A 22,473-nucleotide genomic window follows, 5' to 3' on the forward strand; every position below is an offset into this window, starting at 1 on the left:
ATGCCTATGATCCTGAAGGCATTGCAAAACCACGTTAGTTGCAGAAAGCTTTCAGAAGGGCGCGCAAAAGGTGCAATACATCGTCTTAGCAGAAGAAGAAGAAGAAAGTTTTCGCCCTCGAGTCGACTGAGGCAGGTGCATAAGGGACCGCGTGAGTTTTCAAGGGCTCTGGCAGCTAGAGGAGCAAGCCGCTCGAGCATTACAAGATCTCGGAGGCCACGCCGACATAAGGAAAAGCTTACCTATATCCATGCGAGCGGCGCTGAAGTCGGCGACGTGTGCGATGACTCCGCGGGTTTGGACGCGGTACAGCCTCCCCTCGACCTTCCATTCGATGCTTTCCCTCTGCGTCCTCGTGACGTAAATGCTCTCGAGGCTGAGGTGTCGGTGCTCGAAGTTGAATGCTGCCTCGGCCACGGCCAGGGTGAGTATGACTTGCCGGAAGACGCTGACCACTTGCGAAGCACTCAGCGTCTGGGCACAATAGATAGATAGATAGATAGATAGATAGATAGATAGATAGATAGATAGATAGATAGATAGATAGATAGATAGATAGATAGATAGACAGACAGATAGATAGATAGATAGATAGATAGATAGATAGATAGATAGATAGATAGATAGATAGATAGATAGATAGATAGATAGATAGATAGATAGATAGATAGACAGACAGATAGATAGATAGATAGATAGATAGATAGATAGATAGATAGATAGATAGATAGATAGATAGATAGATAGATAGATAGATAGATAGATAGATAGATAGATAGATAGATAGATAGATAGATAGATAGATAGATAGATAGATAGATAGATAGATAGATAGATAGATAGATAGATAACGAAATAGCGTTCTAAGGCGCGCGTTGTTCCGCAGTGAGCAGACATATATTGCTAGGTAGCTAAATGATTAAATGATTAACGTGTTTTCGCTTTAAATTATTTAACAAAGAATGATCTCCCATGCCATATTGCAATACGTTCCCGAGTGGTTTCTCAAAACGTACGTGCTAAAAATCGCCAATAAATATGCTAATTAAGACCTGCACATTTGTATGCCTTGCATCGATTCTTTGTGTACGCATATAAAACTTTGATATAATTAAAATAAAAACGCTTACCGCAGTATAATGGAAATGTGTTACTGGCTAGAGTACATCACTTTATATTAATGTCCGCTTTTAATAGTTGACTTTCTTTTTAAAGGACCTTTTTTTTTACATTGACAGTACACACTTTGAGCAACTAAGTTTTCAGAATATCGAATGCAACAAAATTGGTTCGCTGTTGTCTTGACTTCACGAAAACGAGGTTTTGCTTTTCACTTGTTGTCTCGATAACAAAATAATGTGTTGCTTTATCCGCTTCAGCTAGCGAATGTACTGTCGACTCTCTGCATTCCGCAGTGACCTATCAGATAAAGAGACAAGGTCCCGCGATGAGCGCACCTTGCCTTCATCGTAACGTACCTCCACCGATGAGAGGGGAATTCCGGCGTAGCCCGTCTGCAGCACGAGGTAAGGCTGAGGCACCTGACGATAGTCTGAAAGCAAGTGCATGTATAGATACACAAGTGACTATACTGCTTATCACAGCAGTAAAACTAACGTGAATGCAGGCAAGCGTGACAGTGGCAAGCTCGCGCACAGCTGCTTGCTGTGCGAGCGTCAGCATTCCGGCGAACCGTTTCATTTCGTGGTCCTGCAGCTGCGCGTGCAATCGAGCTGTTTAAGCTTCCTTCAGCTTGGCTTTGAAATTAAACGATTTACGGCAGCCGAAACTTCGGTAAAGACGACGGCTCCACTCCGTGCAGCACATGACGTCCCACACATTATGCAAAATGGCGGTCGCCGGCGGTGGTTGGCGGTGTTTAGAACCGGCGACTTCTAGGGCTTATTTTGCACTGAAATACTTTTGTACAGTCCATTTTTTCATTCACGTATAAGCACAATGGAACGGACCCTTCTCCTTCTATTTCTCGCTGAAAACAGCTGCTTTTAAGGATGAATGAATTACGGGAAGTGAAATCTAGCATTCCCTTCCTAATTCCTGTTTTCACGTCCTTACCGATGATGTGGTCGACGTTTCTCGATGCGGTGTCGCGGCGTGCTGCGGCGAACCGGCGGCATGCGTCGCTCAATTCCTGCGGGTAGCCGTCCCACACGCAAACAGCCCTGTTTACCCAGAAAAATGAGAAACATGACTGATCCCTCTGTCATAGGAATAGGTATAACACGAAAGTGAAACGTGTTTTCACAGACGTAGTTGAGCGTTTGTTGGGCATTATTTAGGCACAAGGGCGACGGAATGAATGCTATAGCAACAAATTGTAATGTCACGCGAAGAACGGCAAGCAGCTCGAAACTCGCAACTCGCTGCTCGAGCAGAAAGGACGCACAGGATGAGCGCGAACTAGCAGCTCTCACAGCTCGACAGTTAAAGCGCGCTGCTCAAACAAAAAGGAGGACGCACGAAACGAACGCACAAGTATACACAGGATGAGCGCGAAATAACTGTCACAGTTGTAACTTATGTGTGTGAGCAGCGCGCTCCTTTCGCAAAAGCGGCCGCTGAAGTGAGCGAAGTGACCTTCGTGCTCTCTGTAACTTCAACGCAAACTTGTGAGAGCACAAGACGTACAAACCACCCTCCATCACGACAAATGCGCGCGCGCACGAGCGACCACGCCCTGTGGAGGCGCGCGCGCATCGCAAAGCGCGGGGCGACGACCTTTAAAGCGCACCCTTCGAGCCCTTCGCGCCATCTCGCCAGTGATAACGAAAACACGCTGGAGTGCCACCTATCTCCGTGTACCGCCAATGGTAAATGGTGTATATAATTATAAATAGCTCGCCGTTAGGTTGCTCAAAAACGTGCCGTCTGTGGCCGAGTCGGTTCGCGCCGCGAGCTGCGGAGCGAGGGGTCGTAGGTCCGACCCCCTGCTGGCGGACCTTTTTCTTCTAGTCTCTTTCTTTGCCATCTGTGAATGTATATTTTACAATGTCATATCCGTGACGGAAATACGTCAGTGGAGCCGTGGTGGACCCCGGCATAAAACAGTTTCGTGTTACAAAAAAACGTAAGCAGAGGATTTCGAAATGGTGTATATAAATGCCTGTATAGCAGTGTGCCGCTTTGACCGGAGGTTCATGATGCGCGGAAGGAATATTTCTGAGTGCGCATGCACGTGTGCGTGTGCATGTGTGCGTTCGTCCATACATCCATTCCATTCTTTTAAATTCAGTTGCATCCCATCCATCTATACATTCCGTCCGTCCGTCCATCCTATCCATCCATAGCGGTGTCGTGGTGGCGCTCAACGTTCATAACGTTGTCTTTATTATCAAGTCACAGAGTTACACGCAAAGTTCGCCATGCTGCCTTCTTTAAATTAAAGAGGATAATTTAACATGTCGTAGCAATGTTAAGTGCTAGTAAGGCGCAACGTGAGTACGCACGGTCGACTTGCTCACCTCGTGACGAGGACGAATCCCGTGGTAAAGTTCGAACCTCTTCCGTCGCTTAGACGTTCCAGGGCTCTGGCAGAAATTAATATGATGCCATTACGTCACGAGATGTTGTATAGGTTTACATCCGCCCCTCCTAAAAAAACACACGCACTGTAATGCTGAGAGGGCGGCTTTGGGGCACGATAACTAACTAACTAACTAACTAACTAACTAACTAACTAACTAACTAACTAACTAACTAACTAACTAACTAACTAACTAACTAACTAACTAACTAACTAACTAACTAACTAACTAACTAACTAACTAACTAACTAACTAACTAACTAATATAACTAACTAACTAACTAACTAACTAACTAATATAACTAACTAACTAACTAACTAACTAACTAACTAACTAACTAACTAACTAAAAACTTACACGGTCATTTATGCATTCCCCTTAGATGACTCGAAGGCGAAAGTCATCTCTTTCGTGTCCGTCGATGTATTGATCCTGCCACGCCCCTCCTCCGAAAGCTTTCAGCAACTCACGTGGTTTAGCACTGCCTCCGGGATCGGAGGCATTTTAAGCTTTCTTCACCTCACTTGGTTTCGCACTGCCTCCGTGATCGGCCCACTTTTGACCAAGCGATGATGTGATGACGTCACAAATTTCGGCGATCTGTGATGGCATGATGACATCATCAAGTATGATGATATTTTGTATCATTCCTGTTGACGCCAGCGGTCGATTTTCGCGTTTCATGGGGAATCAAAGGCGTTCGCCTTAAAAAATACACAGACGTGCGTAACAGCGGTTGTGTATGTTTGTTTGCCCGTGCCAAGAACGGCGTCCTCACCTGGCGACCAGCAAGTGGTTGCAGAGCTCCTTCGCGTAGCGGGCGATGTACTCGACGTGCAGGACCTTGAGCACGGCGGCGCCACCGGGCGTGCTGACTCGAAACACGTCCCAGTGTGCTCCCTCGCTCGCCTTGGCGATGTCGCGGGCGTTCCTGCGCGACGTCGACACCGCGCGGTGATCGAAAAAAACATCGACGAAGTCTCGGAACAGTGAGCGTCCATTCAGAAGTTGCAGAGGATGCCTAAGTCACGCGTCTGCAGTGATATTTGGCGATCTTTTCTTCGTTTACGGATTTATGTGCACCCATATTCTTGTGTAATTATTTTTTCTGAAGTTTCCGTTCATATAATTATTTTGTACATTATGTATGTTTAACTTTGTATTATTGCGTCTTTTTCTTTCTTTGCTCGTGATGTGAAATCAGTGACCAATGCTGATGTTCCCCCACCCCCATGTAATGAGGCCTTCGGGGGTACTTGAAAATACTACTACTACTACTACTACTACTACTACTACTACTACTACTACTAATAATAATAATAATAATAATAATAATAATAATAATAATAAGAAGAAGAAGAAGAAGAAGAAGAAGAAGAAGAAGAAGAAGAAGAAGAAGAAGAAGAAAATTGGCCGCGTATCTGCGTGCTTCGCTGCAAATGTCGTGTAAAGACGATAGAAGAGGCGCTGTGTGAGATATGGACGCCATCTGGCAATACGTCGGGAAACATGAGTGCTGTGTTGCGTGCTAGTAGTCCCGGCGCAGCAGCAGGCGAAGACCGGCGGTGACCAACGCGACCGGCGGGGACGCCAGCCAGCCCGAAAACGCGGTTTGGCGCGAAGCCGGCGAAGCGCTGAAGCAGAGAAACGTCCGCACTCAACGAGTACTCTCCACACACTCTTTTATTTACACGTCGCCTGGGTAAAACAGGAACGCCAGAGCGGCGCCCACAACCGGCAGCCTGAAGGCCGCCCACAACGCTGCTTTTTCATTTTTTAAATATTTTTTTTTTCACCTTCTTGGCCTTCTCAAAACTAAAGTTTTTCAACACCAACCCATGGCATTCGTACAGTGCAATACAGAACCGAAACCGAAACACAACAATGAGCTCGTGCGAAGGGCGCGGAGGAAGGCAAATTTCAGCGCAGTCGCATTTTCAGCTTTGTTGGAACAGCGCTCACTAGACGACGACGAAGTAAAAGAAGGCACAGGACAGGCAGCGCCTGTCCTGTGCCTTCTTTTACTTCGTCGTCGTCTAGTGAGCGCTGTTTCAACAAAGATAACGCATACCAACTCGCTCAAGCTTCCATTCTTATGCATTTTCAGCGCAGCTTAAGAAACTAGGGTCCTTAAAATTACGTATGTATATATTTTCTATTAAAGGAACACGCCACCTAATACTTACCTAGTGACGTTGCACCTCAGATATGCATGATATTTACTTTTTGATCGACAACGTTCACAAGTATGAACAGCCCTACCAGTTCAAGACGGCTGGCCCTTGGGCAAGTGGTTCAACTTTGGCCGAGTGTCTGAATCGAGGGACGTGCCGACAAACAGAAAGACAGACCAAAATTTCTGCGTTTAAGTTCCCCAAGAAAGACTATCGTCTTTAATAATCTCATAAGATGGAAACGCGAAAGGTTGTCGTTACGCAGGGGTGCTGCAATGTGGCGTAGCCGAGTTGCGTTCAAGGCCAACTGACACGGTGCGGACAAGGGCGCGCTCCCTCTGTAGATGCCACATCGGTGGCCACATGCTGCAGACGTTGGCGCACTTACGCTGTGCGCCATGGGAGGATTTTGTCTTGTGAGAGGAGGGGGGGGGGGGGTGCAACACGTGTTGCGTCGCGGCCGGGGGGGGGGGGGAGGAAGCGCTGGTGCGGCTTTAGGGGGAAGGGGGGGAAGTGCCCCTTTTGCACTCCCCTGCCAACGCCCATGCATTGCACCGACTGTTCCTGTGCGCTTTAATTCTCTCCTTCTGCTGCGCGAATTCCCCCTCTCCAACGCCGCAGAAACAGTGGCGTAAAAGAGGAGACGGAAGAGGCTGGGAGGGACCTTAATCGTCTATGAGACGCGGAGATAACGTCAGTAACCGAACCAGTGGCGCAAATGCAAAAAAAAAAAAAAAAAAAAAGAAATCAGAAGGGGGGACACAAATCTTCCTATGGTGGCCATTTTTTTAATAAATATTATGAGGTCTTGGTTGAAGCGACGTTTATTAGACCCAAGGCCTCGGAAGAGAATGGGCCGAACGTGCACACACCCGATGATGATGAGAATGACACACGGTGACGATGGGGACAGAGAGACAAACGGATGATGATGATTATGATAATGCACAGATGAGAAAGAAGCACGTAACTAGTGCCCACAATATATATGTTTCATTTTTAATGATATAACATTTCAAATCATACTTCGAAAAAAAAAAAAAACGAGGATGGGTTTGACACCTCACGTAACTGTATAGCGCTATTTAGGCATTTCGTAAACCGGTCGAACTGCTGTTGCAATTTCAATGCAGTCTTACAGAGCTTAGGGTATTGAACAATGTTACCACTACAAAATGAACAGACCTTAGAAAAAGCTGAATACGAAATGTTCTGTGCAGTTTGAGTGATGTCCACCTAGGAGACCTAAACATGCATTCGACTAGCATATTCATAGAGCTATGTAATGTTTGAAAGATAAATCTTCAGAGGGGGGGGGGGGATACCCTTGCAAGGCCTCCCCCCCCCCACCCCGCCCGAACACAAAGGACGTCAGGACCCCCCTGAATCCCCTCCCGCATGATTTACGCCACTGAACCAAACTGTTCGTGACCGCGCAGTACAATAAACTCACGTTCGGTCTAGTACATCGGCGAACGTACTCGCCGACAACTGGTCGCAGGCTCCGAGTAGTTTACCAAACAGCAGCGAGGTGCCGCGCGTGTCGAGGTGAGGGTGCGAATCCTGCAGCTCCTCAGCGAACGCGTCCAGCACGACTTTAACGAGGGTCGAGAGGCCGTCCTTTTTTTGGTCGAAAAAAAGGAAGCGGCAAGAGAAATACATTTAAAAAAGAAAAATAAGATCGCCACGGTTCAGTGAAGTTCCGTTTTTATTATAATCGCTTAAGAAGTACAAAAAAAAAGAAGACGCTTTCGCCTTCGAATCGTCTTCAGCAAATGCATAACCAGCCACGGTGGTCTAGTGGTTATGGTGCTCGACTGCTGACCCGAAGGTCGCGGGATCGAATCCCAGCCGTGGCGACCGCGTTTTGATGGAGGCAGAATGCTTGAGGCCCGTGTACTTAGATTTAGGTGCACGTTAAAGAACACCAGATAGTCAAAATTTTCGAAGCCCTCCACTATGGCGTACCTCGTAATAATATCGTGGTTTGGGACGTAAAACGCCAGAAATTACTATTAAACAAATGTATAAGAGACCATGTTTTTTCTTCGCTTATTTCTTTATTCCCTGGTTGTTTCTGGTCAATGCGCTCTCTCTATGCACGCAGTAATCTGCCGGAAATTAGCATATAACAGCTCAGCTGTAAAATGGACAAAAGAGCCTTGAAAGCTGGCTTCTCCTTCATAATAGCCTATATGAGGTGAAGCCTGAACTAAGTGTTACTTTCCTCCCACGCAGGACGCACGCATGCGGCGCCATGAACGACACCAACGTAAGTATGACTAAATTCGTAAGGGTTAACAATGAATTCCTGCTACTTTCTTTCCTCGAGAGCACGGTCCCTTTGCAGACCCTTTGCATCAGCGCCTCAGTGACGGCCGCAAAAGTTTTGATCACCGCCGACCACCGCAGAAAAAAAAAAAAGGCAAACAGCCTTGAAAGCTTGCTTCCCCTTTATAATAGTATTGATGAGGTGAAGCCCAATTTACGTGTTATTTCTGTCTCACGCAGGAAGCACACGCGCGGAGCCATGAATTACACCAACGTAAGTACAGTTTATATGCTACTACTACTACTACTACTACTACTACTACTACTACTACTACTACTACTGCTGCTACTACTACTACTACTACTACTACTACTACTACTACTACTACTACTACTACTACTACTACTACTACTACTACTAATAATAATAATAATAATAATAATAATAATAATAATAATACTTGCCGGGAATTAACGTCCCAAAACCACGATATGATTATGAGGGACGCCTTAGTGGAGGGCTCCGGAAATTTCGACCACATGGGGTTATTTAACGCGCACCTAAATCTAAGTACACGGGCCTCAAGCACTTTCCCCTCCGTCGAAAATGCGGTCGCCGCGGCCGGGATTCGATCCCGCGACCTTCGGGTCGGCAGTCGAGCACGATAAGCGTAAGTACAGTTTAACCTCGCCATAACGAACACTGATACAGCGAACCACCTGTTATAGTGAACCAACCACGAACTTTGGTCGGACACGCATCATTTCTTATTCTTTCTATAACGCGAGAGCGCCGACTAGCAGATGTAACGAAGAAAAATTTGATTCGCGTGTGGCTCAGAGCTCAGAAGGTAGCTTAAAGAAGCAAAATAAATATTGAAATACAATTCACAACCGCATTTTTAAAACTGTTTGCAACACATCCTTCTTCAAATAAATGTGAATGTAGGCCTGTTTTGTCAAACGAACTTTGTTCTGATGTACTTTCGCCTTATAATGTCCCGGTCATTTTTGGGTTGAAATGCTACAAGAAGACAGGCAAGGATTCTTAGGTGGGTCAGTTGGTTCATGAACATTGTGGCAGAACAAGAATGCAAGAAAAGAGAGAGACGACAGTGAACACACAGGACACAGCGCCGTGTCCGGGGCAAGGATTACGCCGTTAATAGAGTATTCCAAGCTTACACTAATGCGTTTTTTCGTCTAGGATTTTCGAGCGAGGCACACTGACAATTAATTTGTTAGAGGCGATTTCTATCTCTACTGTTACAACGAATATCAGCTATAACGGACTAAATTGTAGTCTCGATGCTACTTCGTTATAACGATGTATGGCTAAATTGGTAATGGTTAACGATATGAAAAAGATAAGGCAAGAAAAAAATGCAGGTAGCTGCACTCCCTATGTGTAACTTACGAGCAGGGATTCCTCGTTATCACTTAGCGCGTCTTCGTCCGGTATGTCATCACTGCTGTCGTCGTCTTTTTGGACGGGCCTGGAGAACACCTTCGCGGCGTTCGCTTTCACCTTGGCGGAACACTTCGAGAGGTCGCATTTGTTAGTTTCTGCAACCAGAGTAGTGATCAATACAAGTTACCTTAGAAACAACATCAGATGCAACTATACGATACGATTCATTCATTCATTCATTCATTCATTCATTCATTCATTCATTCATTCATTCATTCATTCATTCATTCATTCATTCATTCATTCATTCATTCATTTGTTCGTTCGTTCGTTCGTTCGTTCGTTCAATGCAGCCTTAACATGTTTGCACATCACAGACGGAAAGAAAATATTAGTCAACAACGCAACAAAAATATTAAATATGAGGTTTAGCGGACCAGAACCACGCTCTAATCATGAGGCACGCCACAGTGTGGGCCTCCGGATTGTTTAAATACATACATACATACATACATACATACATACATACATACATACATACATACATACATACATACATACATACATACATACATACATACATACATACATAAATACATACATACATACATACATACATACATACATACATACATACATACATACATACATACATACATACATACATACATACATACATACATACATACATACATACATACATACATGTACATTTATGTAACGCAAGACATAGTGGGCTGCGCTCCCATTAAAATTTGCCACAGAAGCAGAGCTCGCCCTCTCTCAGTAGCCTCCTCCCCACCCCACGACCTTAAGCCTTTGTGCTGTCCGAATCCACGCCCCATAAAAGGTCGCCTCTGTTAATATAAAGGGACATTAAAGCGAAACAATGAATCGCTATACATTGATAAATTGTATTCTAAGAACTCTAATGCCGTTAATTTCATTAATAGAGGAGCAAATCAAGGGCAAAGTGTTGTTTTCAAACTTCGCGCCAAAATCTCTGCGCGTGACGTCACGGATTTCAAAGCGTATTTTTCGTAGTTTGGCGACATTGGCCCAAACAAACTTCCCGAAACTTGGTCTGTTGAGTCTATGGCCTCCTCAGAGGACAATGTACTTCATTTTTAGCGATTAGGAACTACGTATGACCTAAAAAGAGCCGTCGAAATCTGTGACATCACGGCGTTTGGTGCGGGAATTTCAAGGTGGCGTCGCCACCCGCAGTTTTTTTTTCGTGCGTTTTCTCACTTTCACCGCAGCACGTCCCTCCCTCCTCCCGTTGGTCGAGTCCAAATGACAACACGCTTCACAATGGATGAGGAAAAAAAGAGCATGAAGCGATGGCGTGCTTCTCTCAATGGCCTACCTTTGGTTCCTGTCTTTCCTGACGTAAAGATGGAAAGTAAACAGTTCTTTGAATGAAACATCAGGGGCCTGCAGCCGTTGTTATCGTCAGAAAACTGCGTGACAATAACGGAGTAAACGTGCGGGGCATACTTTACGACCCCCCTTCTAGATGATCAGGGGGGGGGGTCACCCCACCTGCTCCTCTCGTGCGTACGCTTATCCCTGCAATGTATTCGCACTACTTGCCGCAATCGCCGTCGAAGTCCTTCTCGTAGATGTCGCCACCGAAGAGGTCCCTGCGACCCCAGAGACCAAAGGGACGCGCGAAGGTCCTCTGGAGCAGTTCCTTCGCTGTCCTGGTTTGCTCCTCTGACAAGGACCTGGCCAGAACCTTCACGGACGCCTCGGCGTACGAACAGATGCCCAAAAACAGCCTCACCACCGCAAAGATGACGAGGATGCCGGCGAACAAGGACACCACCCTCAGGACGACGCCGTAGTCCCCGCAGCCGCCGACGGCGAGCGATTTTTCCTCAGCCATGACCCTGCTGTGCGAAATGCCCGAATCGTGCCGCGTGCGCAGTGCGCACAAAATTGGAACGCCTAACATGCGCTGGCACGGAGGATGCTGCAGCGTTCGCAATATCAGTCGGTATGCACTTAAAGGGCCCCTAAACCACCTCCAACATTTTTTAAAACGTTTCAAGTAAACGCGCGCATCGTGTTCAGAATGCCGCCACGATGAACAATGCCAAACGAGGCAGCGCTACGACCCGTGGCCGCCCCACAGATTCCAGGAAACAATTTCTCCTCCTCTCCGCGCCTTTCGGTGATCCCCAGCGCTGACAGTGACGTCAACATTCGCGTCTGGTGATGTCATCCGCAGAAAGAAGATGTTTGTCTGCTGGCAGGTACGCGCCCTCGACGCTCTGCTACTCGCACAGGGAGGAGGAGCACTCGACCAGGAGGAGAGACGGGCCCGACGAGCGGAGCACAAAGAAGGAAAGAACAAAGCGAGCGGGGGCCGCTGTTGGATCATCAAACGTGCGTAGCTCCGCTATTCCGGCACTCGTAGCAGTCGTGCACTACTGCAACACCATAATCACCTTTCGACCTATTGTGATTTAGGGGCCTTTTAAAGTCAAGGGAGCCTCGGTAAGTCTCCGACGCCAGTACTGACAAGGGATCTCAGACCACCCACACTAGAGTTGTGTGCTGGTAAAATATGTTTCACTTATTGCACAGGCAGCCATGTGCGCCACTAACCGATGTTACATGTCTGTCCACGCTAATTAAATATCGCCCTTTTTGTGTTAGTGGTAATCAAAGCACATTTGCTGCAAGATTTTTATACATTTACTTATTTTTACAACGTCCCCGCCGCACCAGACTATTGAGATTGTTCAGGAACACTATTTTTGTCCTTGATGTCACGACTACTATAAAATAGGGGTTTGAAGAATAATATTACAGTGAAACCTCGGTGATACGATCACAGCTCATACGAATTTCGGGCTGATACGAATATTTCGTTGGTCCCGGCCAAGGCCCATTGGCTTGCGATGTAATGGAGTACGGTTGTTGCGAACCGATTTTCACCCAATGACTTTTGATACGAACGTACGCTACCGCCCAAGTACGAAGAGGTGCTGTCCGCGCTGTCGCGGAAGACGCGCCAAGCACGTGCGAGCGCGGGAACGCAAGGGTGGGCATGAGCGCCGCACCGCCAAATCCTCAGAATCACGGTGTAAGAAAAACACTTTTCTTATGGTCAGAATAAACCTTCAGAAACGCGTCACGACCTCCAAGATTAAGTGCGCGAATCTTTGAGGCTCTTATAAGCCTCCGTGTGCCTTCGCATTTAGATAACAGAGAACATTAGCGCCATGCTTTTTTTTTTCTAACGCGTCGATGCAGGCTGCTGTCGTTGTACTGTGTTTACACGTGCCTGTTTCGTGAATCAGACCTCCTATGAAAGGCGGACGAGGACCGAAAGAAGGCGAGGACGGTCTTGGCGAAGGAATCAGGCCTCACAACGTCAACATGAGCGACCGTTGAGGTCGCACTTGTGCGGGCACGGCCGTAAATCTACCAAAAAAACATCCCCAACACCTCCGCGATAACAAAATCATAACACAGGACCGTGGTTCTGTAATTTTGTGGCCTTGATCCATCGCGTCAAAGCGCTTCTTTTGTTAGTTTCGCTGCAGTATTCCGGTGTCATGCTAAAAAGCATACTAAAATTTAGAAGGGGCTACTGCTGTTGCGAGTCACAGCGCACCTGGTTCATTAATTAAATACGCGCGTACGGGCCGTATATTTACGAATGCTGGTATGATTGCCGACATCTAAAAACTTGACTGACAATCATTCAGGGTTCTTCCTGAGATTGCTGCGGCCCTGAAAAACAATAAATGAAAATGTACGCTAGCATTCTTTTGTCGCATGCTAATTTTCCATGCTTTCTGGTGATACGAATTTCGGATGATACGAATATTTTTGGTGGTCCCGTGAAATTCGTATCACCGAGGTTTCACTGTATCCGTTACAAGTGCCAACGCTTCGTTTCACAGAGATCCGTTTTACGTCAGATACCGTCGAGCACACCGGCAGAGCATGGGGATCGCCTGCTTCTGGTCTGTGTCATAAATTGAGCAAACAAATTTAATTATTTGGCCCCATTTGTATAGAACGATATGTAAAACAAGCTATCGGCAGCTTTTTCTCTCTCCCTCTTTTTTTCACTGTCCCCCTTTGTTCGAACCCCTAGAGACCCCGCTTCGATGGAACCAGACTTTAAAGGGCCCCTGAACCACCCAGAGCTCGAAATTTAGTTGTGGTGTTGCAGTTGTGCACGAGTCTTCGACGAACACGTAGCCATGAAATTTTTTTTTTCGAAACGGTGCCGTAACAGACGCGTTTGATGATCCAAAAGAGGCCCTCGCACGTTTCGCTCTTTCCTTCGCTACGCTCCTTTCATCGTCTCGGCTCTCCTCCTGGCCGAGTGCATCTCCTCGCCGTGCGAGGAGGAGGAGCGGCGAGGGAGCGTACCTGCGAGCAGACAAAGAGGTTCTTTTTGTGGATGACGTGACCAGACTCGAACGTTGACGTCACGGTCAACGGCGGGGATTAGCGAAAAGCCCGGATATGAGAAATTATTGTTTCTTAGAATTTGTAGCGCGCCCGCGGCTCGTAGCGCTGCCGAACTTGGAATTGTTCATCGTGACGGCATTCTGAACTCGATGCTTCGCGTTTACTTGAAACATAAAAAAAATATCCCCGGAGGTGGTTTAGGGGCCCTTTAAGCGCACGATATCAGAAACACGATATCAGTTGTGAAATTAATCTTCACTTCTTCCCAGACAACAGCAAGACGTAACGTCTCTGTTGCAGGGACAGTACTGTAGTGTTGTTGTAGGTATGTGGCGTCACTTGGTGCTAGAACGTCGGGGTTGCGCGGTACATCCAGTACTTCTTTTTGGTGTACTAATCAACTTGGCCTTTTCTCAAAGAGACTCCGGCCATTCCGCTATTGCAAATGCGTAGTTTGCGAAACGCAAGTATGTAGACATAGTGATAGCTTTCGATAAGCGGTTCAGCTGGGCTAATTAAGTACTGTTTAGCACTGACAGTGCCTTCAGGCTGTGCTATGCGTTTTCCAACAATGCCGATTTTCCATCATTTAGAATGCTAAAGTTTTTCTACTACTACTGCTCCTAGGATTCTTCGAGCTCGAAACTTCACCTGACCTGCGTCTATGCACAAACCTGTTGAAGACGCTTGGCCACGATGCACTTAAACGCTGCCCGAGATCACATGGGACTTTGCACTCGTCAAAGCGTCCTACTACCACGAAACGTTTACTTCTTCTTCATCACACGCAAATTTTTCTCCACCCAGGCGATTGGTGTCCGGGTACAGGCAACAGAACGATGAGCAACAGGAAAAAATCTCGAAGGCTATGCTTTTGTTGGCTGCATTCACCGGAAGAAATTGCAAAAGCCGACAACACGTTACGGCAACCCTGTCTTGGATATTAACAATTTTTAATGGTTAGGTGTCCGAAATTTTTGAACATCATCATCAACATAACGTTTCCGCTGTTATTGTGACCGAATAACTTTAAGCGGCCTTATCCTTATTAATTGTGCCCTTATCAATATGACACGATGGGAATCGACAGCACCACACTACAGTGAAGTGAAGAAGAAGACTTCAGCATCACATATTCTAATTTCTAGTTAGGATGAGAAGTCTGGGCTGAATGTAGAAATAATTATTGCACTAGTTCTTTTTATGTTTGCTTGTCTTTTGTGTTAACTTAGTAGTTTTAAATCTTCATATCTACAATTCTTGGCCAATCCCCCAGAGTGGGTGTGAGCCATGTGTGGAGGAACATCATCATCATCATATATGACGCACATAAGTGAAACTTTTTCGTGAAGCGGCAAATCCAATCGTAGGACAAAATTCGGCGCGAACAATTATGATCAGCTAATTTACATCATATGCAATATGTGTAATAGAGTTAACGCAACTGCTTATAAAACACAGTGTAGACATGATGGTGTTTGTTGGCATGCCTCTGCATGTGTTTTAATGTTACCGTAGACACCGCGCGGCTCAGGGAGTTTTGAATTACCCGCCGTTTCTACGAAGCTCTCGTAACACGGTAACAACAATAATTAAAAGTGAGCATGACATAAAAAGCAAACAGCGTTCAACGTTGCATAAAAGCTTTAGCGTTCTTAATTAACAGGGCTAAAGATTACATAATCAAAGACGTAAACTCAATCTCGAAGGTTATACTTTCGTTAAAGTAATCTCTCTTTTTTTTTTTGTCAAGGCCAGACGCAAGTCAACGCAAGCCAAGCCGTCACGATTTTGTTGACACGATCATGATAGCGATTAGACTTTTCGAAACCAGAGCAGCTGCCTGTGCTGGTTTCGCCGTACACTGTGTGTGTATGCGTTATCGTGTCCAAACCTGCAACAGGTCAAGCGATACATGTAACAGCTGTTGGCCGGGCGAGCACGATGCCGCCGCGTGTGACCAGAGAAAACCGACTGCGCATTGTCGAGCTGTCCAAGCAGGGCAAGTCCGTGCGTGCCATCGCCGCCGAAATCGGCTGCGCTGTCACCACCGTGCTGCGCGTGGTGCACGCTTACCGCGACGAAGGACGCATCGGCGACGCGGCTCGTTCCAGCCGACCGCGCGTCACCGACGACTTCCAGGACTTGATGATCATAGCGGCCGTGGTCGACGAACCGTTCCTCAGCGCCGGAGACATCAAGCGAGCGTTGGGCATACCGGCCAGCGAGCAGACCATTCGCCACAGGCAAGATGTGGCGGGTGGAGCATGCACTGGTAGTCGTCTTAGTTTAGGGCCTAGGTTGTTAGCGTCCGGATGAATGTTGTCTGGGTAAGTAAGCAGTGGTTGGCAGCAGCGGCAAGTTGGAGGCAGCTTCTGGCTGATGCTAGCTTTCATCTATCGTGGTTGTCATCCCAGTGGTCGTTCCAGCTCTGTCCTTGGACTGCCCTGAGACACTGCGTGCGCAGCACTCATTAGCGAGCAGCTTTATTACTGGGGACCACAAGCTGTTGGGGCCTCAAGCTATTGCGTTCTTTTGTACATTGGCGGGGAGGGAGGGGGGGGGGGGGTGCGCGACTGAATTTTCGCCTGCCCCTTCTTGCCTCCCTAAGAGCAAAACCATAGTCAAAACACAACGCAAAAGTTCCCCGCCTCCGAGCCCCCTTGAAGGAACTGTTGTCGTGGGTGTCCCCGCCAGTTAAAAAAAAAAAGAAAGAGAACAGTCTAGCGCCTGCTCACTCAGAGTCACAAAGAAAACGTATGTACAGTCAACCGCAAAAGTTTACGGACCTCGCGAACGCATGCCAAACTAACTTTATGCCAAACTACCTTGCCGCGCCACCTACTGTCGACCGGAGCGCTGGCCTAGAAATGGGTCTTAGAAAATGCTGACCATAGCATTGCCTTCGAAATAACCGAAATCCTTACAACAGAAACTAACCAGCAGAAACGACTGTTACTAGAACCATGGTACATTCAAAACACCGAAAACAACTTGAACCGTTGCAAAGGAAACCTGCCGTCAGTTTACATTCACGCCCTAACCACAGCAAGAAAAGCAAGGCAAACCGAGCCTGGAGTGAACTCAATGGCCTCGGCCGCCCCCAGCCCATCAGTCCCATGCAACCGCAGTAACCACAACCCCCTTAACACTCTCACCACGAAAGAAGACCGGCCTTCCCTCCTTCTTTCCAGCTGATCCGTGAAAGAAGTTAAAAGTTGCACCTCGACACCCCTGCTGTCACTCCCCCTGAAGAAGTAATCGAGTTAATTGATTCAAAACGTCGGGAAATAAACCCATTTTTTGGTTGGAGCCCTTTGAAATTCAGTCTTAATTAGTTAACCCAACCAGACAGGCAAATCTGTCAAAATGTTCAGCTTTAAGTCTTGTTGTTGCTCACTGGCATATTAATTTTCTACTCGTACGCAGCAAATCGTTAGTTCGTTGTTTTCACGCAAAGCGCTCATCTGCAGTACGACTGTCGTACTTCTACTTGGATAGCAGAGTAAAAGCTATGACGTCGTGCCTTGAATGGTGTACTCTTGGGTTGATATCACTTAGTGGGAAAGATTGCTACTGATAACAGTTATGCTGATAGGCTTGCGAAACAGAAGCACGTAGCCAGGCCTTCTGAAGAGCGCGCCGCGTTAAAAAGTGAAAGGTGGAAATATTTTTGCTGAGCAAAAAAATAGCCAGACCATCAATTAAGGAAGGGATGTGACTTGGGCGTAGCGCTGCTGTCGATTGCCGTTGACGTAGCAGAACTGTCGCGAAGAGCCTCTTGGCCAGTTGCGTATGATATTCACATCATTGCACCGTAAAGTGCACTTTGTTTCGCTAATACTGATGCATGTGCTCTAACGTCAGTGCTGACGTTACGTCAGACCATAAGTTACCCTTTAAACGCCAGTGTTGTCGACGTGCCTGGTAAGCCCACGACGTGCACACAACTACTGCACTTACAAAAACACGTCGATCCACCGTGTAACGCTTGGCTCAAAGCAAAAAAAAATGCAGCATAAAACTACTCGCTGACCGCTTCGCATGAAACCCATTCCCACAACGCGTGGGATCTGTCGAATTTTTTTTCTTAGGTTAAAACCGAGCGGTATGCTTTCTACCCATAGCCAACTGTTTCACTTTGTGGCATGCTTTTTGTTGCAGGCTACACGAAGCAGGCCTGAGCTGTATCAACAGCAACACGAGGCGGTCACTTGAGCCAGAGTGCCGAAATGCCCGGTTCAATTTCGCCAGCGAATACTGCAGCTGGACAGCTGACCAGTGGCAGTCGGTCGTGTTCACCAACGAGTCCACCATCTGCTGCAAATGGGACAAGAGCAAACAGTCGTGGAGGCCTCTCCAAAATTGGTAATCTAGTTTTTCTTTTTTTTAATTGTACCTATTTAAAGGTGGAATGTTTCGCTGAAAGGGTTTTGAATGCACGCTTTACACACAGTTTGGTCTCCTCAAAGACTGCATTGCACATACTCTTGCCATGTTGGCAGCGATACCCGGACGGAGGACTGAAAAAAAAAAAAAATCGACACACAAGTGCTGACTGACTGCTGGTTTTTATTTCTTTCACACGTGGTTAGCAAACACAAACAAGGAATATATGATGCATGCATATCATGAAAGGGTGTCATTTGATTACGCCGTTTCGATTATGCTGTTTGTGTCTGTTCCTTATAGTCCTCCATTCTGGTAGTGCTGCCCATGTATCATACCTGCCAAGTCTCCCGGATTACCCGGGAGACTCCCGGATTTTGAACGTTTCTCCCGGTTGTACGGGTCATAGGAAAATCTCCCGGAAATCCAGTTTTGCCCCGCGCGTCCAATGCTTTGTCTGGCCACATGAGCAAAGTTGTCTGGCCACGTAGTAGAAAGGATTCTTCTTTTTTTTTTTTTTTAACGTTGGTAGAAAGGTTCAACTCAGTTTCATTGCGCATGAAGTAGCTGCGCACTTTGCGCCGCAGTGCTGCCAACGCAAACGTGTCATAGTGCTGCAGCCGCGTCTTGCCGGTGATGCACTTCTCAATTTGGCCCGAGGAATTCAATTTCTTGCGCTTCGAAGAGGCAAAGGGTAGCCGTTACCGATGTCTGTCGAGATAGCGCGTTCACCAGCGCTCGCGACCGTGCCCGTCACGATTCCGACGAAATGGTCCGACGAAATAACTGGCAAGCAAGCGACGACAGGTCTCGCACGCGGAGCGATGTTATCACATGTGCCCTTTGCGCGACGGTGACGGCCGGGTCATTTCGTCTCTGCTTCAACCGCATTCGTCCCTAGCGCTAGCGCGCTTTTACTTGCACGTGAAACAGACGATGCGTAAGCGATGTTATCGGTTCGGACTCTGTACAGATCAGCGGCGACCACAAAGTCCCGCTGAGAATGTCCAAACAATTGCTATCGCAGTACCACCCCCCCCCTGGTCGGCATACTTTATCCCCCTAGTTGAGTAGATCTCCCGGATTCCGTTTCTCCAAATTTGGCAGGTATGATGTATGTTCAAGTGTACGTTCAACTACCAACTCACCCAGCTTGCCGTTTTAATTTACAGTTGAACCCCTTAATAAGGGATACACACCGGGGAGCAGTTCTTGTCCCTTACATGAGGTGTCTTTTATAAACAGGGTGCCATGTTCTCGTTTTCTGATCAACCCCTGTTTGTCTCTCTTTTAACACCCATTTGTCTCTTTTAAAGGGTTTCAACTGTAATTGTATTGCACACATGTGGCTCGAAATTCTGGTTAACTCATTTTCAAACCTCCGCGCAGGAACGACCCATTATTCGTGCGTCAACTCGGTGCGTGCGGCCGACCATTTATCAACGTCTGGACCGTTGTCACGTACGAGGGTCTCGGCCCCATCTACAGGGTCGAGGAAGGCTCGCTCACGCCTGACGGCTACCTCGATGTTGTGGACGGTGTCCTCATGCCGTTCCTATTCAATGGGCCGTTCCGTGACGGCGGCTTCTTGTTGCAGCACGACCCGACGCCCACCTATTCGTCGTGTCGCGTCCAAGAGCACTTGGCGGCCCGCGGCATCGCCCAGATGCCGTGGCCTCCCAAGTTCGAAGACCTCAACCCAATCCGAAATGCCTGGACGCTTGTGAAGGAACGACTCCAGCGACGCCGGCTGGCAGACCCGTCACCGGACAAACTGTGGGCCCTCATCAAAAAGGAGTGGGACAAGTTAAGGGACATCCCGAACCTCGTGTGTGCGTTCTACGCGTCTCTGCCAGAGAAGATGCGAGAGGTCGTTTCCAGCAAGGGAGCACTCGTCTCAGCGGCAAAAGAACCGCTTGCCAACGGGCAGCCGCAGAAGCTTCGAAGATGCCGCGAAAGCGGTGAGAAAAGGCCTCTGTTAAAGGACACTGAAGTAGATGAGTGTGCTGACAGCGGCGATAGTGACAGTGCGATTGTTGATTGTGATACTTCAGTAAGTGAAGCTGAATCGTTTGTAAACTAGGACCTAGTTTTTGTGGTCATGGTGTTTTCACAAAAAACTCGTGTACAGAATCAATTTGTTATATATATATCAATGGACTTGTATAAATGCACTGCGTTATAACTGCGTTTCTAAAGTGAGACGTCCTGTGATGGGTTGGGTTGTGAGCGTCTTTCAAAGGGTGCTGAATAAGTCCAAATCTAAACTGCGAACAACTGTTTACTGGTAGTTTGTTTTGTTTTGATATGTTCTCCAAAATAATGTTGTGAATGACTCAGAAATGCTTGCTCAAAGTGTTGAGAGAGTGAGGAATGTGCATACCTAGTCGGGGCTCTGTATGTCACCAGCAATCCAATTGTGTTCACCATACCATAGGTTCGAGCATGTATATATGCACCAAGTAATGTGCGTTTTTTTTTGCGCACGTGATTCGGAAAGCGAGCAATATAAGTCGTTATCAGCCGCCACGTTGTGCTTATATGTATTTCTTCATTTGGCTTTGTTTGTACGAGCTGCAATAAACGTATACTATTTTTGATGAGGTGGGTGTGGATGCGTACGCCTCCAAGCTTGCCTTAAAACAAACCCTACCGAAACAAGTAAAGCGCTCATCATAAAAAGTTGGCACTTTGGGAACACCACTTCTAACATACGAGTACTACTGGCTCTTCATTATCACATACTGTGTGCTGTCATGATAAATTCAAACAGCAACAGGAAATAGCTTGCTTGTTGAATGTAGTTCGAACCCTACCATGCACTGTTATCATAAGTGAATGTGAACGCAAGAATTGAACAAATGTACTGGGGTCGTTCTAAATTTGGTCACTCATGATAGTGATAGTTGGCAAGTGCACGTGCGGGCTACAACTTTCTCGGTTATATATAATAATTATAATTGTTGGGGTTTTATGTCCCAAAACCACAATGTGATTATGAGAGATGCCGTAGTGGAGGGCTCCGGAAATTTCTACCACCTGGGGTTCTTTAATGTGCACCTAAGTCTAAGCACAAGGACCTCTAGCATTTTGCCTCCATGGAAATGCGGCTGCTGTGGCTGGGATTCAACCCCGCGACCTTCGGGTCAGCAGTTGAGTTCCTCAGTTACACATACATGTAGATCAACCCAAGAAAGTGACGGGGCAACTGCACCTGCAGCAGCACAACGGTACTGCACCACACACTTTAGAACATGAGAAACGGCGCGAACAGCAGGACAAAGACCGACTAAGTGCTGACATGCAGTCCGTCTCTGTCCTGTAGTTCCCACTGTTCCTCGTTTTCTATCAACGTGTACCAACCGGCCCAAGAGGCATTCTAGTGCAGTTCCTTGGCTTCATGAACTGTTGCCTACACACTGTTGTGTTTAACAAAAGGGGTCCCTCCATCAAATCTCGTCCATAAACCACGCATCATGAACAATCGTTGAATGAGAAATGTCGCTGGAGCCAACATTCTGACAAGAGGATCTTACTCAGTAAGGACAGCATGTTGCTGCCCTGACGAAGACAATTCCACCTGTCGAAACATTGGGTCCAGTGACATTCTCTGTTCACATTTTTTTATCTCTTCAAGTCTCCATCACCCCCAAAATCTTCTGTCTTTTTATTAATTGCTTGGATTTATAAATCCCAGGTGTCAACACCGTGCACATTCGGTCGCGATCGAGCCCGATTCGGGCCAAATCTATTCATCGCAATTGGCGCGATTCTTTCAGCAGCTTGCGCAAAATTAGCTAATCCCGAACGAGAAATTAGATCCCGATCGAATTCGGTCGCGTTCGAAAATGAGGGCGCACGGTCCGTATCACGATTGGGCCTGAGAGCCGGACTGGGATTAATAGATATAGCTTTCACGTGACGACATGGACGCAGCTTCTCAATGTACTGGTACTGCTGGTACTCCATGATGGTGGTTTTGATGACAAACTAATGGCGTCAATGTGAAAACGACGTGGCAGGAGCGTCTCTGTGCACGAATAACGAAAGAACCACATGCTGGTGCTCCAACATGGTGGTTTCAGTGACGTCAGTGCAAGCCATGGAGGAAGGGTGCAAGCCATCGATCTTAGTTGCGCAACTTGCGCAAGACGAGAAGTGAGATAATGACGATCGGGGCATCCATTCTGATAGGGACTGGATCGAGATCGAAAGTGCCCGTGTGACAAGACTTGCAAA

At 47.1% G+C, this 22,473-nt stretch overlaps 1 long non-coding RNA gene across 1 annotated transcript; it reads right to left on the reverse strand.

The window, feature by feature from the left end:
- Window positions 1-248: 248 nt before the first annotated feature.
- LOC119372643 (uncharacterized) lies at window positions 249-4,476 on the reverse strand. The gene is made up of 5 exons (XR_005179608.2): window positions 4,325-4,476; window positions 3,483-3,548; window positions 2,077-2,183; window positions 1,479-1,552; window positions 249-474 (listed from the first exon to the last, which is right to left on the reverse strand). It is a non-coding gene; the product is annotated as an uncharacterized LOC119372643 (long non-coding RNA).
- Window positions 4,477-22,473: the final 17,997 nt, after the last annotated feature.

Source organism: Rhipicephalus sanguineus, chromosome 10 (assembly GCF_013339695.2).
Source record: "Rhipicephalus sanguineus isolate Rsan-2018 chromosome 10, BIME_Rsan_1.4, whole genome shotgun sequence".
NCBI lineage: Eukaryota > Metazoa > Arthropoda > Arachnida > Ixodida > Ixodidae > Rhipicephalus > Rhipicephalus sanguineus.